Source organism: Megascapheus bottae, chromosome 27 (genome assembly GCF_031878675.1).
Source record: "Megascapheus bottae isolate mThoBot1 chromosome 27, mThoBot2.hap1, whole genome shotgun sequence".
NCBI lineage: Eukaryota > Metazoa > Chordata > Mammalia > Rodentia > Geomyidae > Megascapheus > Megascapheus bottae.
Genome location: NC_143535.1, coordinates 15607331 through 15626187, shown reverse-complemented (window position 1 = coordinate 15626187; position 18857 = coordinate 15607331). Strand labels below are relative to the sequence as shown.

General features: G+C 41.4%; 1 protein-coding gene across 4 annotated transcripts in view; it reads left to right on the top strand.

The window, feature by feature from the left end:
* Kirrel3 (kirre like nephrin family adhesion molecule 3) overlaps window positions 1-18857 on the top strand; it is a 537752-nt gene that overhangs the window by 16967 nt on the left and 501928 nt on the right. The window lies entirely within an intron of this gene.

Genomic DNA, 18857 nt, shown 5'->3' with positions numbered 1-18857 from the left:
GCAATTGAAGTCCTCTTCCGAAAATAATTACCTGTGCCTATAACTTCCAGGCTTTTTCTGCATTCGATTTAAAGTTTCAAGTCTTAGTTTGAATTCTTTGATCTATTTGGAGTTGATTTTGTACAAGGTGAGAGATAGGGGTCAAGTTGCAGTCTCTTGGAAGTGAATAACTGGTTTCCCAGCACTATTTGTTGAAGAGTCCCTCTCTAGTGTATGGTTTTTGGCTCCGTTGTCAAGAATTAAATAGCTGTAAGCGGAGTTGCTAGTATTTTTCATGCAAGGAAAAAATATCAGGTATCAGTGATTCTGGGTAGCGTCTATCTTTCTGTGTCCTGCATGTTACTTGCCAGCCCGTGGAAGTGCTTTATCAGAGATTCTTCTCTATTTATCATGATTATTACCTTTTCAATTGGAGTACCTGTGAGCACCAAGTACTCCTTAGGGACTAGGAGATAATAATTTAATTTCTCCTTGCATTTATATAGTACTTACAGTTTCTAGAATGTTTTCACATTTATTATGGTCTTCCTTCCCTAAATCTTCCTCCCTCTTGCCTTGCTTTAAGAAAAAAAAAAAAACCCACAAGAAAATGAGCTCAAGTACATTGTAGCCTCTCCAAGGTCACACAAGTAGGAAGCATGACCATGAACAGGAAAAGTCAATGGTTCCAAGTCGGAAGCGCATTTATCCACCCAGGCCCTCCCCCGTGGCTCCTCCCTAGGTTCTGCCTCCAGTATGTGTATTTCAGGCATTTCCTAAGTCTTCCTATGAAGCTTGGTATGTGGAATAGCTCATTGACAATTGGAGAGCAACTCATGCCTGGAGGTCAGGCAAGGTTTCCAGTCACTGGAATGATAGCCATTGCCAACCAAGGCACACAAAGAAGCTGGGGAACATGGTTCTTGACCGAGGCTCTCTTCTGTCAATCAGGCCTAATAAGGAAAACACAAACCTATTGTACTATGGACTTAACCAACAATAGTAAGCAAAAGGAGCCTGAAAGCTTCTCCAGGGTGAAGGTCCACCTTTCAGTTGGCTGCTCGCCATGGTGTTAGCCTGTCAATCAACTGAGGGAGGACTGAGGGCCCCCAGTATCCACAACAACTCCTCATTCTCCAAGCGTGGGACTCAGACCCAAGACCAGGGAACAGAAGGCCACTGGCTCTTCCCAGTGCCTGGCACATGACTCTGACCACAGTCCCCATTTGAAAGAGGTGGGACTTTTCTTCCTCCAGTTTAACAAAGCTCTTGTGGATCTCCAGAGAAAATCCTTTGGGTGCCATGCTTTAACACACTGTGAAGGGATTTATGTATAGGTCATATAGGACATTTTCCACCACCGATTCAATGTTTCCAGATGTGTTAAGCTGGTATCCAAGGTCAGAATAGATCTACAACCTGTTTTGCATCTTCAATCTCTTTTCGAGTCAAGAGATTATGTGGCTTTCTAGGAAAGCAGGGCCTGAGGGGAAAGGAGAAGCTAGAAGAAATTTGCCAATGGAGTTCATCAGAGTTAACCTTTAGTAACTTAAGAAGTATGAATTAGTTTCTGTGTCCAAAGTGGTGCTATCTATCTCTCTATCTATCTATACACTTCAGGAGAGCTAGAAAAATCGTTGCTCAAATTTTCTTGGTCCCTGGTTTTTAAGGAACCACAGTTGAGATAACATATATATATATATATATATATATATATATATGCACTCTATTCATTTCCTATTAGTTTATTTTGCAGCCAATTTCCACAACTTAAGGACTTAAAACATTGCAAATACAATATCTGGAGGCCAGAAGTTTAGAGTGAGTCATTATGGGTTAGGTTCTAGGCACTGACAAGGGTGGGATTTTCTGGATGTCATAGGAGAAATCTGATTTTCTTTCCTTTCCTGGATTCTAGAGCTAGTCTGCCCACATTCCTTGGCCCACAGCTCTTCTTCCTGTCACTCCAACCTCCCATAGCTACCTATCATTTATTCCTCTCATCCTCCTGTTACCAGACAATCTTTTTGCCCAAGATCCTATACAGAATCATATCCACAAAATCCCCTTTTGCTATGCATGAAGGCTAAACTCTTCAGGGAGTAGGACATGTGGCTCTTTAGGGCCATTACTCCAAGTACCATAGAACTGAAGACAAATCCACATAGCCTCTCCCTCCCAAGAAAATATATAAGCTTTCTTCTCCTACCTATCTATACAGGAAATTCTTGCCTCCGTTTCTCTGACTGTAAGTTTGAAAGAATCCTTTGCCCCTTCCCCCCACTCCTGTCATCATTTATATCTAGAAAGTACTTTAGGATCACTACATAAACAGTGCTTAGTATGAAATGGTTATTATACTATACTGCTAGTGTATGAACAGGCATTAAATTATGCTTGCATTAATCAATGGAGCTACTACTAGAAGCAACTATCATTGAGTTCCATAGGGGAGAGATTAGGGGACCCATCTATTACATTCTGTAGTTAAACCTCACTAAATGATTCTTAATAGCAATTTACTCAGGCTTCATTAGCATAGAGTATGAGAACTCTCCTCTAAAATACCATACACAAGGTGCTTTCTGTCTTTGGAGTAATTGAAATGGAGATTGGCAGCAACAACAACCCTGTAAGAGAGAAGGAGAAATGGCCACAATGATTCTCCACAATTTGATTTGCTGCAGGGTGAGAAGGTGATTTGGGACCTCCGTTTGGACATTTTTGTCCCTGCCTCTCCATCTGTGGTTCAATGAAGTCTCTTTCTGATTAGAGAACACATTAGAAATGTGGGAGTTTAATCCTCCCCAGTCATGTGACTACCAGGTGTATTAAGATTCCACAAACAGCTGGGCCTGAGAGATGACTTCCCTGGGAACCTGAAAGCCAGTTGATAGGGCTGAACTTACAAAAGAGTCTCCGAGGGTCCATTTCCCACCCCCACTACTGGCCCATCTACAGTCCTCACAACTGTCCTGGAAAAAGCCCACGGAGAGAAACACTCAGTGTTCCACGGCGACGTCTTAAAAAGGCTTAGGCCATGTTCCACTCTGAGAACCCCTGTCCAGAGAAGGTTAGATGGCTGCTGAGCCATCCCAGATGGAACTGAGCTCAAGGAGCTCTGGGGAATTAAAGAAGAGAGACAAGCCTTGGGAATGATTATAATCCCATTATGCAATGCCCCCCTATTTATTTCTTCATATGGATGAATTTGTATGTATTTGCATTTTGTTCTATCTGATAATATGCGTAGAATTCAAATTGAAATGACTTGAATATATTTGAATATTAATGAGGCGTTTAAAGGCTGCTATCCCTGGCAAAGTCCCCCAGCAAGACAGTGTGTGAGGCAGAAGCTCATATCTTTCCTGTTGGCATTACTATAAGAAGCCCTGGGGGTAGTGGGCCTAGTACTGGCAGGTACCTACAGGATAGACACCCTTGGGATGGAGCTAAGGACCACCCCAGCTTCCTTAACTCTTGTTCCATTCAGATGGAGGGAGAGCACTGAGAAGCATGCATAGCTTAAGGCTTCCTCTGACATTCAGACACATGGGCTTAATACTGGTTTTTGAAAGGTACGATGTTTCGTGAGGTGAAGCCTCACTCCTTTCTTCACATAGAACTGAGTCATAGGAGCAGGATCTCTTTCAGGTGTGCAGAGCTCTTCCTGATTAACTCCCGCACGGTAATGGACCCTCTTCTACCTAAAGGCCTGTAGCTAGAGCTTATGTAACCTCTCCTGGTCATTTTTCTATGGAAAATAGCAATTAGACAGGTGCCACCAAGGTTCTTATAGGAAGCATTTTAATACATATGTTGTGACACCATAACAAATGGGCCTTTGCCTCAGTAGCCTCGCTCACAGGCTTGCAAAAGAGAGAAGGCCTCCGGTGTCATTCAACTGGCTATTCTTCCTTCCTTGGACTAGAAATCTGGGTGACAGAATGTCCCCTAACTTGTCTTAGAGTTCAAAAATGTTCAACTCAACATCAACCATTTTAGGCCAACCATGGAACAATACTACCTTACAATAACTGAAATAAGGTTAACGGCAGTCCATTGGAGAGAAGACTAACTACCCGTCATTCATTGATGCAAGTACTGTCCATCAACCTGTCTCAGTGATCTCTACATCATTTCATTGTGTGCTAACTGAATCTTGGATAGTTCCAAGCTTATATTTCCGGCATCATGCTAGTGGCTATTACTGATAATATCAGTTAAAAATAATATTTCTGTGGATGATTTAATTTCCTGCTGCATGATGCTCTCATGTACACCCATGACAACTTTTACTACCACATCCTGAAAGCTCACCGTTGCATTACCCATTACCATGGTCTTGGTATAGGGCATCTTTCATCCCAGTGCTTATCTTCTGCATCGAATGAGCTCTCTGTCATGATATACATGCATTTATGTCGCTTTTCCTTTCTCTCTTCCATCATTTTCTGTCTTTCTTAGGTCCTTCCAAACCTTCACCGTCTCCTCTCAACTTCCTCACTTTTCCCCAGAGCCATCCATCACCGTCTTCATTCTTCACAATTTGAACTTAAGACTTAGTGTTTGCCAGGTGGGCAATCTATCACAGAGCCATGCCTCCCCACCTTTTTGCTCTGGCTACTTTTGAGGTAAGAGTCTTATTTTGCCCTTGAGGGATCCTCCGATATCCACTTCCCATCGTAGCTGGGATGACAGACATATGCCACCACACCCAACTTTTTCTACCTAGACGGGTTGTCAAGAACCTTTTTACTGGTTCTAGCCTAGAACATTGATTCTTGGGATCTCCTCCTCCCAATTAGGACAATGGGCTTGAATCATTGACCACTAGAGTGTTCTTCCCTCTTTAGCAAGACCATCAGACATCATTTGCCTGTCAAAGCAGAGCTCACACACATGGGACCTAACATTCACCCTGAACTGAAGCTCTCTCACACCTGCCATCAACGACTTCCTACAGTGCCTTTATCACATCCTTTCTTGCTCTCTGAGCTACAGCCAAAAATAAATAAATAATACATAAATAAATGCATTGATGTTCCCTGGATGTACCATATCCTTGCATCTTTGCTTATGCTATTCCTTTAGCTGGAAATATCCTTTCCCTCATCACTTATTGAAGGAGTGTTCACATTTCAAAGCTCAACTCAAATGTCACCTTTCCATGAAGTTATTTCCTGTTTTCTGCTCAGCGCTGTTCTGTTCTTTCTTCCCTCTAGACATGATGTGTATATCTTCTTGCATCATATGTTCAAACCTAACCTGCTGATGGTTTACCAGATGTCTCCCCAACTCAACTGTGAGCACCCCAAAAAGAGAAATGTTTTTTTAACATTTCTTGTATCATCCAGTCTTTTGGGGGGGGGATGGTGCTTAACAAGTATTTGACCAGTGGCTATATGAATGAATGGGAAAAGACTAGTGTGCTCAGTTTCTCCAGCTCTTCCAGCTCAGCCCCTCCCCTCCCCTCCCCTCCCCTCCCCTTTTCCCTGCCTGGCACCTGATTGCCTTGAAAAAAAAAAAAAGACACCAGTATTTCTTAAACACCTGCTACCATGCCAGATCTATTGTCATGATCTCACTGAGGATGAAAAGATTCTGCTTTGCATTTTGTAATTAAGGAAACTGAGTCTCAGCGAGGCTTAAGAAACTTGCCCTCTGTTCCTGTAATGGAGCCAAGATTCAAATGGGAGCCTTCTGTCTACACATCTAGATCTCTCTACCACCCCCATCTGCTCTCTGAATCAGCCAAAGCACAGCCTGACTCTCACCTTCCCCAGGTTCCAATTCAGGCTTCAGTGCGCCAGGAGAATGAATTTCCTGCAAATCAATCCTGGATGCAGTTATTATTTTATAGAGATGTTGTAAGTTGATAAGGTAGCTGTTATATGCTAATAGCTATTGTAATGTTGTTCTTAAGGCCTATTACTTGTGCCGGTTTGTATTTTAATATGTGCAAAGGTGATTACAAATTTAATATGAATGTTAAAACAGATTAGCTGATTTATATGTAAAATAAATAAATAAAGCGACACTCCTACTCTCATTTCTATTCATTTCTCTCTCCCTTTCTCTTTTCCTTCTCTATCTAGAGGCAGATGTGGTCTGAGGGACACTGACAATGGAACGGAAAGAGAGTGTTTGCTTGGTGATAAATAATGGTTAGAAACAGCTCTTTTGTTCCCAGTGAATTTGGACTGTATGTCCTTAATTGCAGCTTGTCTGGGAGTTTGTGCTTTTGACTGGATTTGGAGAGTTCAGTGTTGTCTGAGCACTGTGTATTCACCGTTTCCACCCCCCCCCCCCGCCCATGAATTTTTGTTTTGCACCTCTGTAATCTCTTGTTGTTTTCTTAGTATATACTGGAAAATTTGCTGAACTTTCTGATGCATCCAGGAGTCCGGGATATAGACAGGAAGCTGGAGACAAAAACAAGCAATTAGGATGAAGGGGAGGTGAATAGTTATTTTGATAGAACAAACAGGAGGGAAAGCTCCCTCACCTCATGGGGAGAACTCTAGAAAACACACCCCTATGGGGCAAACCTCCAAGGATGTACTGGCATTAGCTAAGTAAGTAAGCAGTACAGAGTGGGACAGGTAAAGAGCAGAGAGAATAGCATGTATGAAAATCTGGATGCAGTTTAATGTAGTCCCACTTATCCAGCCTTTCTCTGATTTGTTGTGATTCTTGGTCCTTATTAAGAAAGTTTCCATCTGTGCCAAGGAGGTCTAGTGTATCTCCTATTCCTTCTTATAAAGTTTTCAGAGTGTCAGCTTTTACCTCCAGGTCTTTGATCCATTTGGAGTTAATTCTAGTACAGGGTGACAAAGAAGGATCCAACTTTAGTTTTCTGCATGTGCTTAACCAGTTCTGCCAGCACCACTTGAAGAGGCTATCTTTCTTCCATTCTATTTTTTTGGCTCCCTTGTCAAAGATTAGGTGGCCATAGGTCTGTGGTTTAATATCTGGGTCTTTAGTTCTATTCCATTGGTCTTCAGGCCTGTTCTTGTGCCAGTACCAAGCTGTTTGGATAATTATAGCTCTGTAATAGAGTCTAAAGTTTGGTATTGAAATTCCTCCGGCGCTGTTCTTTCTGCTAAGAAGTGTTTTTGCTATACAGGGTCTTTTATTATTCTATATGAATTTTTGGATTGCCTCTTCTATTTCTTTAAAGAATGACATTGGGATATTGATGGGTATTGCGTTGAATTTGTAGATAGCCCTTGGCAAGATTGTGAAAAGATCATATTAAGTGAAGTAAGCCAGACTCAAAGGAACTTAGGCTCAATGGTTTCCCTCATTTGTCATAATCAGTAGAAACCTTTGGCTCTCCTAGCAGAGATTTGCAATAGTGCAAAACCTTGATACAAAAGGCCATATAGTAGGACGCTAAATGAAAGGATCTCTAGGATATAGAAACATAAGCCATATAATGAATGATTGTTGTTCTTAAGGTACTATGTTATCTCTCATCTCTTTTGCTGTCCCTGGGTTATCTCATATTGTTACAGTATCTCACTTTGTTACCTGATATATCGGATATATTTGTATTTGGTTATTTGAAATTGGATAGGGAATGGGGGAAAACAAGATGAGGGGTGGGGGTGGGGGGGAGGGAAATGGGGACCAAGACATGTGAAAGGGTATTAATGTATGGGAATTAATGCACCATCTATCTGGCAAATATCATGTAACTCTTCTATTAATTACAATAAAAATATATGAAAAAAAAGAAAATCTGGATGCAGTTGCTTACACCTGTAATCCTAGCTATTCAGGAGGCTAAAATCTGAGGATTGCAGTTTAAAGCCAGCCTGTGGGACTCTTATCTCCAATTAATCACTAGAAAACTGGAAGTGATGTTGTGGTGCAACAGGACCAGAGTTCAAGCCCTATGACTGAAAAAAAAAAATCTGGAAGCATGAGAGAACATAATTCATTCCCAAAGCCAGGACACTTCCTAGCCAAGGAATATTAGTAATGTTTGGATAAAAGACGAAAGATCCCACATGCCAACATTGTTGTTTTTAGGGTGTAATTGCTATAAAGGACTAAGTGGAAGAAAGGAAGGAATGACAGAGATGATATAGATCAGGGTGGAGATGTTCTAATTAACTGTACTTTAGGCAAGAGTTTGATGAGGAGGATGAAAAACACAGAGATGACCTGAGATGAATGTAAGTGGAGGGGGGAGGGGAGGGGGAGCTGTATGGTGACCTTTCAAAGAAAATATTGGAGCAAACAAGTCAGAATAGTACTGAAAGAGTCACATAATTAGTTGCCTACACAAAATAAATAATCATAAATTAAGGTAGCATGAAAGTCTACTACCCCAATGTGTTAGCAGCTTGTTGCCACAGGCTTGATAGGAGGCCCTTTTGAGAAACTTTGTCCATTGCCTAAATGTCAGAGACCAAGAGTCAAAGTGAAGAAATTGCAACTCCAGAGGGGAAAATCTTACTGTGGGTAGCAATGAGAAGTGGGGAGATGAAGAAACATGAAGTTGCAATGTCTCCCTGCTTGTCAAAGATAGGATAGGGTGTGGATACACTTTCCCAATCCAAAGTATAAACTAGGCCCAAGACTTGATTGCAGAGAGGGAGCAGAATGTAGGCTCTCGGGATACGCATTGGAAGGCTCACATTCTATGTAAGTAGGGTTCTTGTCATATTTTTAATTGCCTTGTAGACAGCTGGATGGCTGAGAGAGTTGGGGTGAGGGGTGGAAATCACTAGACTATGCTTCTCTGGACTCAAGTGTATTTTTTTTCACTTTTTCCAAAATATTTGTTGAATACCCAGTTGGTGCCAGGCATGGTGCCAACAGAACCTCAACCTCTCGATGAAGTTGACAGGTATAGTACTTCATAGGCATTCAATAAAGGTGTGTTAGAAGAAGGCAGGAATGACAGAAGGCAGGAACATAAGGAGAGCATTGAAAAGAATAAAGTGGATACGAATCTTAGGAATTTGTAACATAAACAAGACGCTAGACGGTCACCTATCCCAACCCTACGTAATGTGGCAACATTAGAAGATACTTGCCCTGACAAAGCCATGCAAATTATCTCAGTACTAAGGGTAAGGGGCATCTGAAGAAACCAAGCTGGCTACTCAGACTCTCCCAGGTGTGCAAATCTGAAACATACACACTTACAAAGGATGGAAGATGAGATACCTGCAAAGGTGCAAAGGATGAGGACAAAAAAAAAGAGCAGGGGCATCTGAAACAAATGGCATAAAGACCCAAAAGGAAACCAGGCATGTAGCTCAAGCCTGTGATTGTAGCTACTTGGGAAACAAGAGATCAAAGGATTGTAGTCTAAGGCTGAGCTGAACATAAAAAGTTGTGGAGTCCATCTCACCCAGTGGCTGTATAAGATGACATACACCTGTTACTCCAGCTATTGGGGAAACACAATGGCTGGACATGACAGTGCATGTTGGTCATTTCCAGTTACACAAATAGGAGGATTAAAGTCTAGGCTGGCCTAGGCATAAAGCAAGAAGACTCTGCCTTGAAAATGACTGATGCAAAAAGGGGTTTGCAAGTATGGTTCAAGTGGTAGAGCATCTTCCTACCAAATATGGGGCCCTGAATTCAATCTTACCTGCCCCTCCGAATAAGCTGAGAGAAGAGAAAATGAGAACTATGAGACACAACCAGACATATGTATGTGTGTATGTATGTGCGTGCACATACATGTATGCATGTGACTTCTCTGAGCCCAGATCGCCCTTCTGAACAAAATAATACCTGACATACAGAGAAATTCAGTGATGCTGATGTTTAAGTCTGAGTATAAGACCCGATGAAACAATCTCCCAAGACACTGTTTAAAGATATAGCCTTGGTACCATGTGAGTGAACAGTAGTTAAGAAATATTATAGGAAAAGAGTTTGGAAAAAGTACTATGGAAATTGTACATATGTCATTGACAATTCCATGAAGGAAAAAGTGTATGCAAGGTTAATGTGATGGGTCATAAATACCCAGAAAATCTTCCATGGTCATTGGAAGCTACCTGGGGTGCTGTAAGCTGAACATATCATTGAAGAAAAAAGTCTGTCATTATAGTTTTATTTTAATCTACCTCTCCTTTGTGGTGTTGTATATTCTCAATCTCAGAGGAATGTTTTGTCTGGCATTCTAGAATCCTTCATGGAGGAGAACCACTGTCAGTGAAATCTCAGCCTGCACGGACGTGGTTGCAGTGAACACACTGGTTCTTCTGTAGAAGGCAGCCTGCTCATGTGGCAGATGTGGACAACTTGCAGTACCCTCTGCTGATGATACCACATCCAGCCTGGTGTGCTCTCTTCTGAGAGTCATCTTTCAGACAGCTATTTACAAACTAGGGTATTACAGAATGCTCAGAGTTGGTGGGAAGCTTTGAAATGATAGCATGTTAAGGAAAGGTGGAAGACCATAGCATTATTTAGGCTCCACAGTCATGGTTTACAGGTTCCCCAGGCTTATTGTGCTTATTGGATCTTGTGTGATCATTGTTCTTAATGTACCATGTTATTTCTCTTCTTTTTTTGCCCTTATGGTTAATCTCATGTTATTACTCTATGTGACTTTATTACCTAGTACATTTATTTACTTATTTGAAATAGGGAAGGGAAGTGGAGGGGGGGAACAAGATGATTGGGGTGAGGATGAGGGGAAGCTGGGAAAAAAAACATGAGAAGGGTTATCCATGTGTGAGAAGTAATGCACCTACTACCTGACAAATGTAACCCCTCTCTACATTATCCTGACAATAAAAAAAATCACTTGGTGTATGTATATAAATAGCAATTGTCAGGGATCTGTAGACTCTTAACTTATCAATCCCAGGAGGAATCACAGGAAATTTTACTTGAAGAAACATCCCAAGTGATTTTTATTCCAGTGGTCCAAGAACTGGATTTTAACATTGTTTTAAAAAGCACAACATGGAGGGGTCAGGAACATGACTTAGTGGTAGAGTACTTGCCTAGTCCTGGGTTCAATTCCTGAGTACCACATTCACAGAAAAAAATCCGAAAGTGGTGCTGTGGCTCAAGAGGTAGAGCACTAGCCTTGAGAAAGCCCAAGGACAGTGCCCAGGCCCTGAGTTCAGATCCTAGGACTGGCAAAAAAGAACAAACATGGGATGGAAGCATGGGTCAGGTGGTAGATCACCTGACTAGCAAGCATGAAGCCCTGAGTCAAAATCCACATTTAGTAAATAAATACATAAAAAAAAATAAAACCGTCTAACCATTAGAAACTCCCCTTGGGTTGAGAAGGTGTACTCATAATCTACAAATCCTCCAACTTGGACCTCTGCTTTGTGGGGTGGAGAGGAGGAAATGTTATCCTCTTACTGGAGTACTCATCGTTCCACAACGCCATGTATTGCGCACAGTAGGCAGTCAGCAAAAATATGTGTAATGAAATCACAGAAAGGTACGAGAAGGAAACTTACAAGAATGAAGGCTTCCTAAAGATTTAACAGGTGACCTTGTTCAACAGCCAGTTTGCCCCCCCCATGCCATCCATCTTCATGTAGGGATGGATAATAAGACACTGAAGATGGCAGAAGGGAAATAGCTGAACTGGAAGAGAGGTTCAGTGAAGGTGCCCTCCAGGAATGGCCACATTCTTAAAACACAGCCAAAGACATATAATACATTGAAAAAAATTATTCGACTACAGCACAGAGGTAATAGAGTCAGAGAGCGATAGATAGGAAAGGAAAGATGGTGACGAATGAGTGTTATAGAAAAGAGCAAAGAGCATACACTGAAACAAGAAGAGCTGATGAGGGTCTGGTCAAGAGCTGAACATGGAGCATTTTTCATATGTTGACCGGTGGCTATAAGGCCTGTCATGTTTTTACATCATATGCCAGAGTGCAGTGCCACCCCTGCACTAAAGGCTGGCCACATCCAGGGAGGAAGTAGAGTCTGGCTTGGATCCTCAAGAAATTCACAAGATTCTTTCCCTTCACCTCCACCCAGAATCATGGAACATGAATCTCACTTACTCTTCAAGTTGAGAGGAGAAATGCAAGAGTACTTACCCATAAGTGAGGGTGGAAAGAAAAAGCATTATCTGTCACATACGCTGCTATCTTTCTAACAACTTAGAACCAGATAGCCTGGGACCATCAATAAGTTATTTGATGAGTGAATGAATCAATCAATTACATTAGAAAAAAAATATATATGTATGTACATATGTATACATGTAGATAGATAGATAGATAGATAGATAGATAGATAGATAGATAGATAGATATCTCGAGTCTCTCTTTGGCAGGCAGTACAGTGCATACCTTGTATATATCTTTCCAAAACTCTGTTATATGAATAGGGCATACTTTGCAAATACCTTTCCTAAACTTCATACTGAATATTATCATCCATTGTATTATAGGTGTCAACATAGAAGTCTAGTTAAGTAACTTGCCCAAAGTCATAAGGCTCATAAATGACAAAGCCAAAGTCCCCATACTTAAGTTATCTGTCTCTTAAAACCATGGTATTTCTACCATTCCATCCTGGTGCAGATAGCTTGGTTTTCAGACAAATAACTTGAGACCAGAAAGATGACATGACTTCCTCTCTGGGAAGGGTCAGCAGGATAGTTTGTAATGGAACTCAAACTTTGAACAGTGATTTAAGCAACAAGGAGAGCTCTTCATCACATTGAAGTAGCTGACCTCTCCCATCCTCTTACTTGTTTCTGCTGCCCCCTGCAAACACTCCACCTTCATATAGAGAAGAAAATGTACCTCACTGGCCTTCATGTAACCAAACAGTGGCCCCTAAGACTGGTTCAATGTTGATTGGATCGGTTTAAACTTGGTTACACGGCGCTGGTAGTCTTTGTAATGCAGTCACTTAACTCTTCTACCATTAAAAAGAAAAGCAGAATTACATTCAGGGGGTGGGAAGGAACTTTGACCTACTTTTTAGAAATCTGCAGGTTGGCCTCAGAATTCAATCCCTGTCTTGATTTTTCTTTCCAAAACTTAGAATTGGCAACAGAATAAGTTGTATGCTAAATTGTCCTCCAGTTTCTCTGAGTTCGGCAGTAAAATATTTATCCAAATACAATTTCCATTGACTTTGGCCAGAGTCCTGCTTGAGTGAAAGGGCAAGTGGAATTCAAATCTAGCAACTTATCACTTTTTATGTGGATGATAGAGGCAAATGTAAAGGGGGCTTTTGTTTTTCTCTCACTATTTGCATCTGTTTTTAGCTGACTGCACTGTAACATTGCTCAAGGCAAGAAATGTGTGCAAGGGGAGAAGAGAAAGTGTGTGTGGGCATGCATGTCACACATGTGCACGCATAGGTTGGCTTTGTGTCAGTCACGGGGCTTAGGGGTCAACAACAAAAGGCATCAGGCTGATAGTGGGAAAGAATACTTGGAAGGTCACATAATTGCAAGTAGAGCTGAGACACCAGGCTCTGAGGTGATCTAAATAATAATCTCAAGCAATTGTCAGAATATTCTCTCCTGCCAGAAAACACAGCTGACCCCATGCATCTGTTTTTGTCATAGCTACCAGCCCTGCTAGAAACAACGCTCTGCCTACCCTCTCTTTTCATAACCATTAATTCCCACAGCTGGGTCTGAGCGGTGTGTCAAATTATGGTGACTCACTTACAGGCCTGTGCTCTAGCTGCAAGGGAAGCTGGGAAAACCAAGGGCTGGATTTTTTCACCTTCTACATAAGGCCAGATGAAGCATATTTCCCACTAAGACTCATCAAGGGAAAATTCCTTCCAAATAATGGCAGAGTACATATGTTGGAACAGCCAAAAGGAATGACAAATACCTACCTCCAGCTCACTGCAGGGCTTTCACTCAGTATGTACAGGAATGTATATCTTCTCTGCTGGGTCTTCAGCATGATAATCTGGACTAGGGAAGATGTGCACATTGAATATAAACTGGACTATTTTTCATAAAGAAATACACTGGGGTATTACATCTTCCAACTCAGCAAGCGTCCTTAACTTTTCCAAACAAGAAAAGACAAGGGAGTTTCTGTGTCACTTCCACAGCGGTGGGTTGTGGGTTATAAGCTAGAGAAAGAGCCATGCAAATGCATGACCATGAATCTGTCTTTTTTTCTAGAGTGTTGGAATTCTCAGACACTGTTCTCACCTCATTCAGTTCAGTTGCTAGCCATCTCATCTGTACTCAGCCCATATCAGCCCGGAACAAGCATTTTTGGAAAGTCATTGCAAGTGAATTCTAAGTCTCTAAAATGAAATGGCACAAGATTTCCCTGCCTTTTTACTTTTTACCCCCCTGCAAGCAGTCCAGAAGGCACTGTAGAAGAACTGCCCAGGACTGTCCCAGGGCCCTCTGCTTGATTTGGTTAGCAGTACTGATTATGAAAAGTGTTTTTCCTTATAACTCCTAAGTCAAGCTCTAAGCAGAGAACCAGATTGAGTGTATTTTTATATTTCCATGTTTCCTTCCAGAGCTTTCACTATAGTAACTCCCTCCTCCTAGGATGGACATCTGAATTATGGTAGTGTGATCTTATTTTTATGGGTGCAAATCTCAGTAAGAAAGAGACTCGATGATGTCAAAGGTCAAATGACAGACCTCGAAGACCGTACCAGAATAGAAGATAAAATCACAGTCCAGCTCCCAGTGGCTTTTACCTGTCTAGTTTCCACACCTAGCTGTTAGCACTTGAGAATTTCTAGGCAATTTGTAATGATTACAATCTTTTAGATAAAGATCATTATTCTGAGGTGATAGCTGGGAAAACTAGAGCCACAAATGCGTTGCCTCTGCAGTTCTTTCTCATTCAAGAGCAGACACATGCCTTGATGATTTTCCTCTAATGGTTTAACCTTCAGAATAATGCACTTTCCTTGCCTGTTCAGTTTTGCTTCTGGAATGTATGTCACCAGAAATGTAAATAGTCTTTTCCACTTAGATAACTCCAAACCACCCAAATAAAAATGTACTTCTTCAGGGGAAATGACAGTGAGGAGACACCAATAATGGTAACAGCTATTGAGTAAAGTAGGGTAGACCTTAGATAGGAGGAACATAGAAAGAAAGCAATATTTATTTAAAATGCCAAATCCTAAATGGACCTGAGCCTTTCCCTGCTACTGTAAGTGAGGGAGATAAGTAGACTGGAAACAGATTAAGACTACAACATCATCACCCCTCTTTCTTTGTAGTTCTGTTGTTGCATACATACCTAGTGGATAAATTCTGACCTGCCAATGCCTCTGTAACTCCTTAGATGTCATTTATTTGGAATTTAAGAAGCATTGTTGTTTCTGGTGGTGGTGGTGGTATCTGAGTAAGATCTCAGGGCTTGCTAGGTGCTTGTTTGGCTGATGCTCTACCACTGGAGCCATGCCTCTAGCTCTTCTTTTTGCTAGTTATTCTGGATATGGAGTCTCATAGACTTTTCTGCCCAGGCTGGTTTCAAACCACAACTCTCCAGAATTTAACCTCCCAAGTAGCTAGAATTATAGGAATGAACCAGAAAATTCTCTCTCTCTTTCTCTCTCTCTCTCTCTCTCTCTCTCTCTCTCTCTCTCTCTCTCTCTCTCTCTCTCTCTCTCTCTCTCTCTCTCTCTCTCTCTCTCTCTCTCTAAGTAATGCTCTCAAATATGTTGGGTTCCTTCACCAGTCAACAACATTTCAGTTAGGTTGAAATGCGCTAAGTTTATGATTTCATACATAAGACAAAACAATCCTGTCACACTATTAGCAAACTCATTAGCAATTCGATAATGGAATGCTGAAAAAATGCTGTTCTGTAGTTTGATACCTAATAGAAATAACGTATCTTCAGATGACAATGTATTGGTCCCATCTATGGCTTTTTTTTTAAATTAGCTGAGAGTGAACCTGCTATTTTAGTAAGGGAAGAAGGTGTTTAAAATTGGTGTTACTGATTGTCTTATACCTAATGCTCCAAATCTATGATTTACAAATTATTGTATATCACCTTATACTTACCTGTTCATGATCATTATCGTACTGTCTGATGAAGACAATGTGACAGAAAATAAGAAAGAGGAGGGAACTTCATGAGAAAACTCAAGAGAAAAGGGAACCAGAGGAACTGGGTGTAGACATGGAAAATAAGAGTATATGGAGTGGAATCATTTGAGATACAAATACCAAAACAGTGGAAGAGAAAGCATCAAATGGTTGAGTCCCTGGGGTGAAAGGTCATGAGTGATAGAGGTTCCACTTCTTACATCTAGGTGGAAGTGTCAGCCTAAAGCAGCTTGGCTGTTTTGTGACTGGGGTAGAAGGCTAATTTGGGTCATTTAGGGGGGGTTGTTTGTGATGTATTTGTCTTAGATATGGCTTTGCATGAATCATGTCAACAGGAAGCATCCTTTACTTTCCCTCCTTGGATTTGCTGGAACTAACAACTAGCCCTACAAAATAGTTTCTGGCTGAGCAGGGGTGGCTCATGCCTGTAATCATAGCCACTTACGAGGCTGAAATCCGAGGATCACCCTTCAAAGCCAGCACGGACACGAAAATCCCTGAGATTCTTATTACCAGTTAACCACCAGAAAACTGGAAATGGCACTATGGCTCAAAGTGGTAGAGTGCTTGCCTTGAGCTGAAGAGCTCAGGAAGAGTACCCAGGCCCAGAATTCAAGTCCCACAACTGACAAAAAAAAATATGTATGGATGTGGACTCTGGCGTTTTACAGTGTCCATGTAGTATGGAGAAGACAGTTGGAAAGACAACAGTGAAGAGCTGTCGTGCTCTCTTTTATCTACCCAACAAGAAAAATCCTGGCTGGTAGCCCACTTTAAGCCTTAAAGAGATGCACAAAATGGGGCCACAGAGTATGCTCCATTGTTAGATTACCTACATGAGCTTGGTGTCATTGATGGTATGAAAGTATCTTTCACTGCTAGAGGTCATTCTTCCCTTTGTCCCTTGGTTAGTATGTATCCCAAGTGGACATTTCTGGTGATCCATTGCTCTGTGATCGATTGGTCTGTCTGAACACACACACACACACACACACACACACTCTTCATCATCACCCTGTTCAAAGCCCCCACTCTGTGAGGCCTCCTCCCTTAACTAGCTATTTTCACTCTCTAAATTCCAACCATCCCAAATTTACCTCCACATTAGTCCCTGCCACACCACACAGAAAAATGCCAGTTATATTCCCCAGGAGACACCCCCCGCCTCTCCCTGGAAGACCAGTATTCCTAAGAATGAAAATCTGCCAACTGTGTTCATTCCCTGTGTCTTGGAGGCACTCAATATTTCCTGGGTACCTAGAAATGAAACTAACCTGTTTTTCTTGGTGAAGGCTCTTGGCAAGAACCAGAGTGCCCTCTTCTGTCTGAGCAGAAGCCTGGTTCTCTGACATCAGGAACTGGGAACACACACACACACACACACACACACACACACACACAGAGCATAGCTTGAATTGTGCCACCATTCTGAGATCTAATGAAGGGAAAGACAGGGTTTGTTTATCTGAAGTGATTGTCACAAACATTTGATCATGACTTGTGAAAGCTCAAGGATGATAGTGATGCCTATCCTAACATAGATAAGTCATCTGAAACTCAATTATAGTCCTTCTCCTTCAGTCTCAAGCACAGGACTATAACTTCTACCTTGAATCCTCAACATTTTTCCATGACAAAGACCCTATTGTGTACAGTTCTTGAATGGAGGGCTCTCAGAGGGAACTTCTTGGACAAGTGACCCAAAAGAGGTATATGAGATGGGCTAAACAGATTTTGTTGTTTACTCATCTCAGAGTAGCTTCTTTTTTTTTTCCAGAAGATTTTGCCTTTAACAGGGTGCTTGTAAACATCAGCAATTTGAATAGATTTTTTTAGGCCCAATGTGAACATTTATATGTGCACCATTTCCTCTGTAATCTGCTTTTACAAGACGCTGGTGAGGCATTGATGACATAATGAATGACCCAGGCAGCAGCAACCCAAATGTTCAAATAGAGCCCAAAATTGGGGGAAATCTAAGGTATTCATCTCAGCAGGAAAACAGAAAGAAGAAAGAAAGATGCCAAATGCATTTGATCAAATTGCTCTTCTCTATACAGACATGCTAACTTCTCCTTCTTCTGTGACTTCTTCCTGTCTTCCCTTTGCGTTTGCCATTACCCTGTTTGGCTTATTGCCTACATCTGGAGCATGGCAGCTGTCCTGTAATGTGCAAGCTGCAGTACGTAATTTGGAGAACTTGAATACAAATATCTGTTAATTAAAAAAAATACAGAAGCATGCTTGTCAGCTTGTAATTATGTAAAGAAGAACACCAACTCCCAAACTAATTTAAAAAGCAAAATGAAAATAACTTTACCAGCAGCCTTACAGAAATTCTACAACTCTGCATTTAACCATGAACTTTTTGGGGGACTCTCCCAAAGTTCTTTACAGTTGTTGGAGAAGTATTTTTGGCAGAGGGCAGGTATTAGGAGAGCCTAGTAAAATAGTCAGGAAGGCAGGACTGGGATAAGAGGTGACAAGATTCTCTTATTTATCTTCTTATGATGAGTCTAAGACAGACAAGTTCAACCTTGGGACTCTTGATACTTGAGCCTGTTAATTCTTTGTCACCAAAATGTTTTCTGGGGAGCTGAAAGATGTTTGATACCTTTGGCTTTTATTCATTCATTGCCAGTAATACCTAGTCCAGTCTAGTTGTGACAAACTGAAATGTCCCCAGATAGGGCATGAGGCTAAATTGCCACCATTTAAAAGTCAATGATATTTTCAATTAGCATACAATATGCAAAAATGAACCTGGTCATGGCCTCCAAAGACTTAGGTTCAAGTGACTGCGTTCTTACCATAAGTATATATATGACCTTGGCTG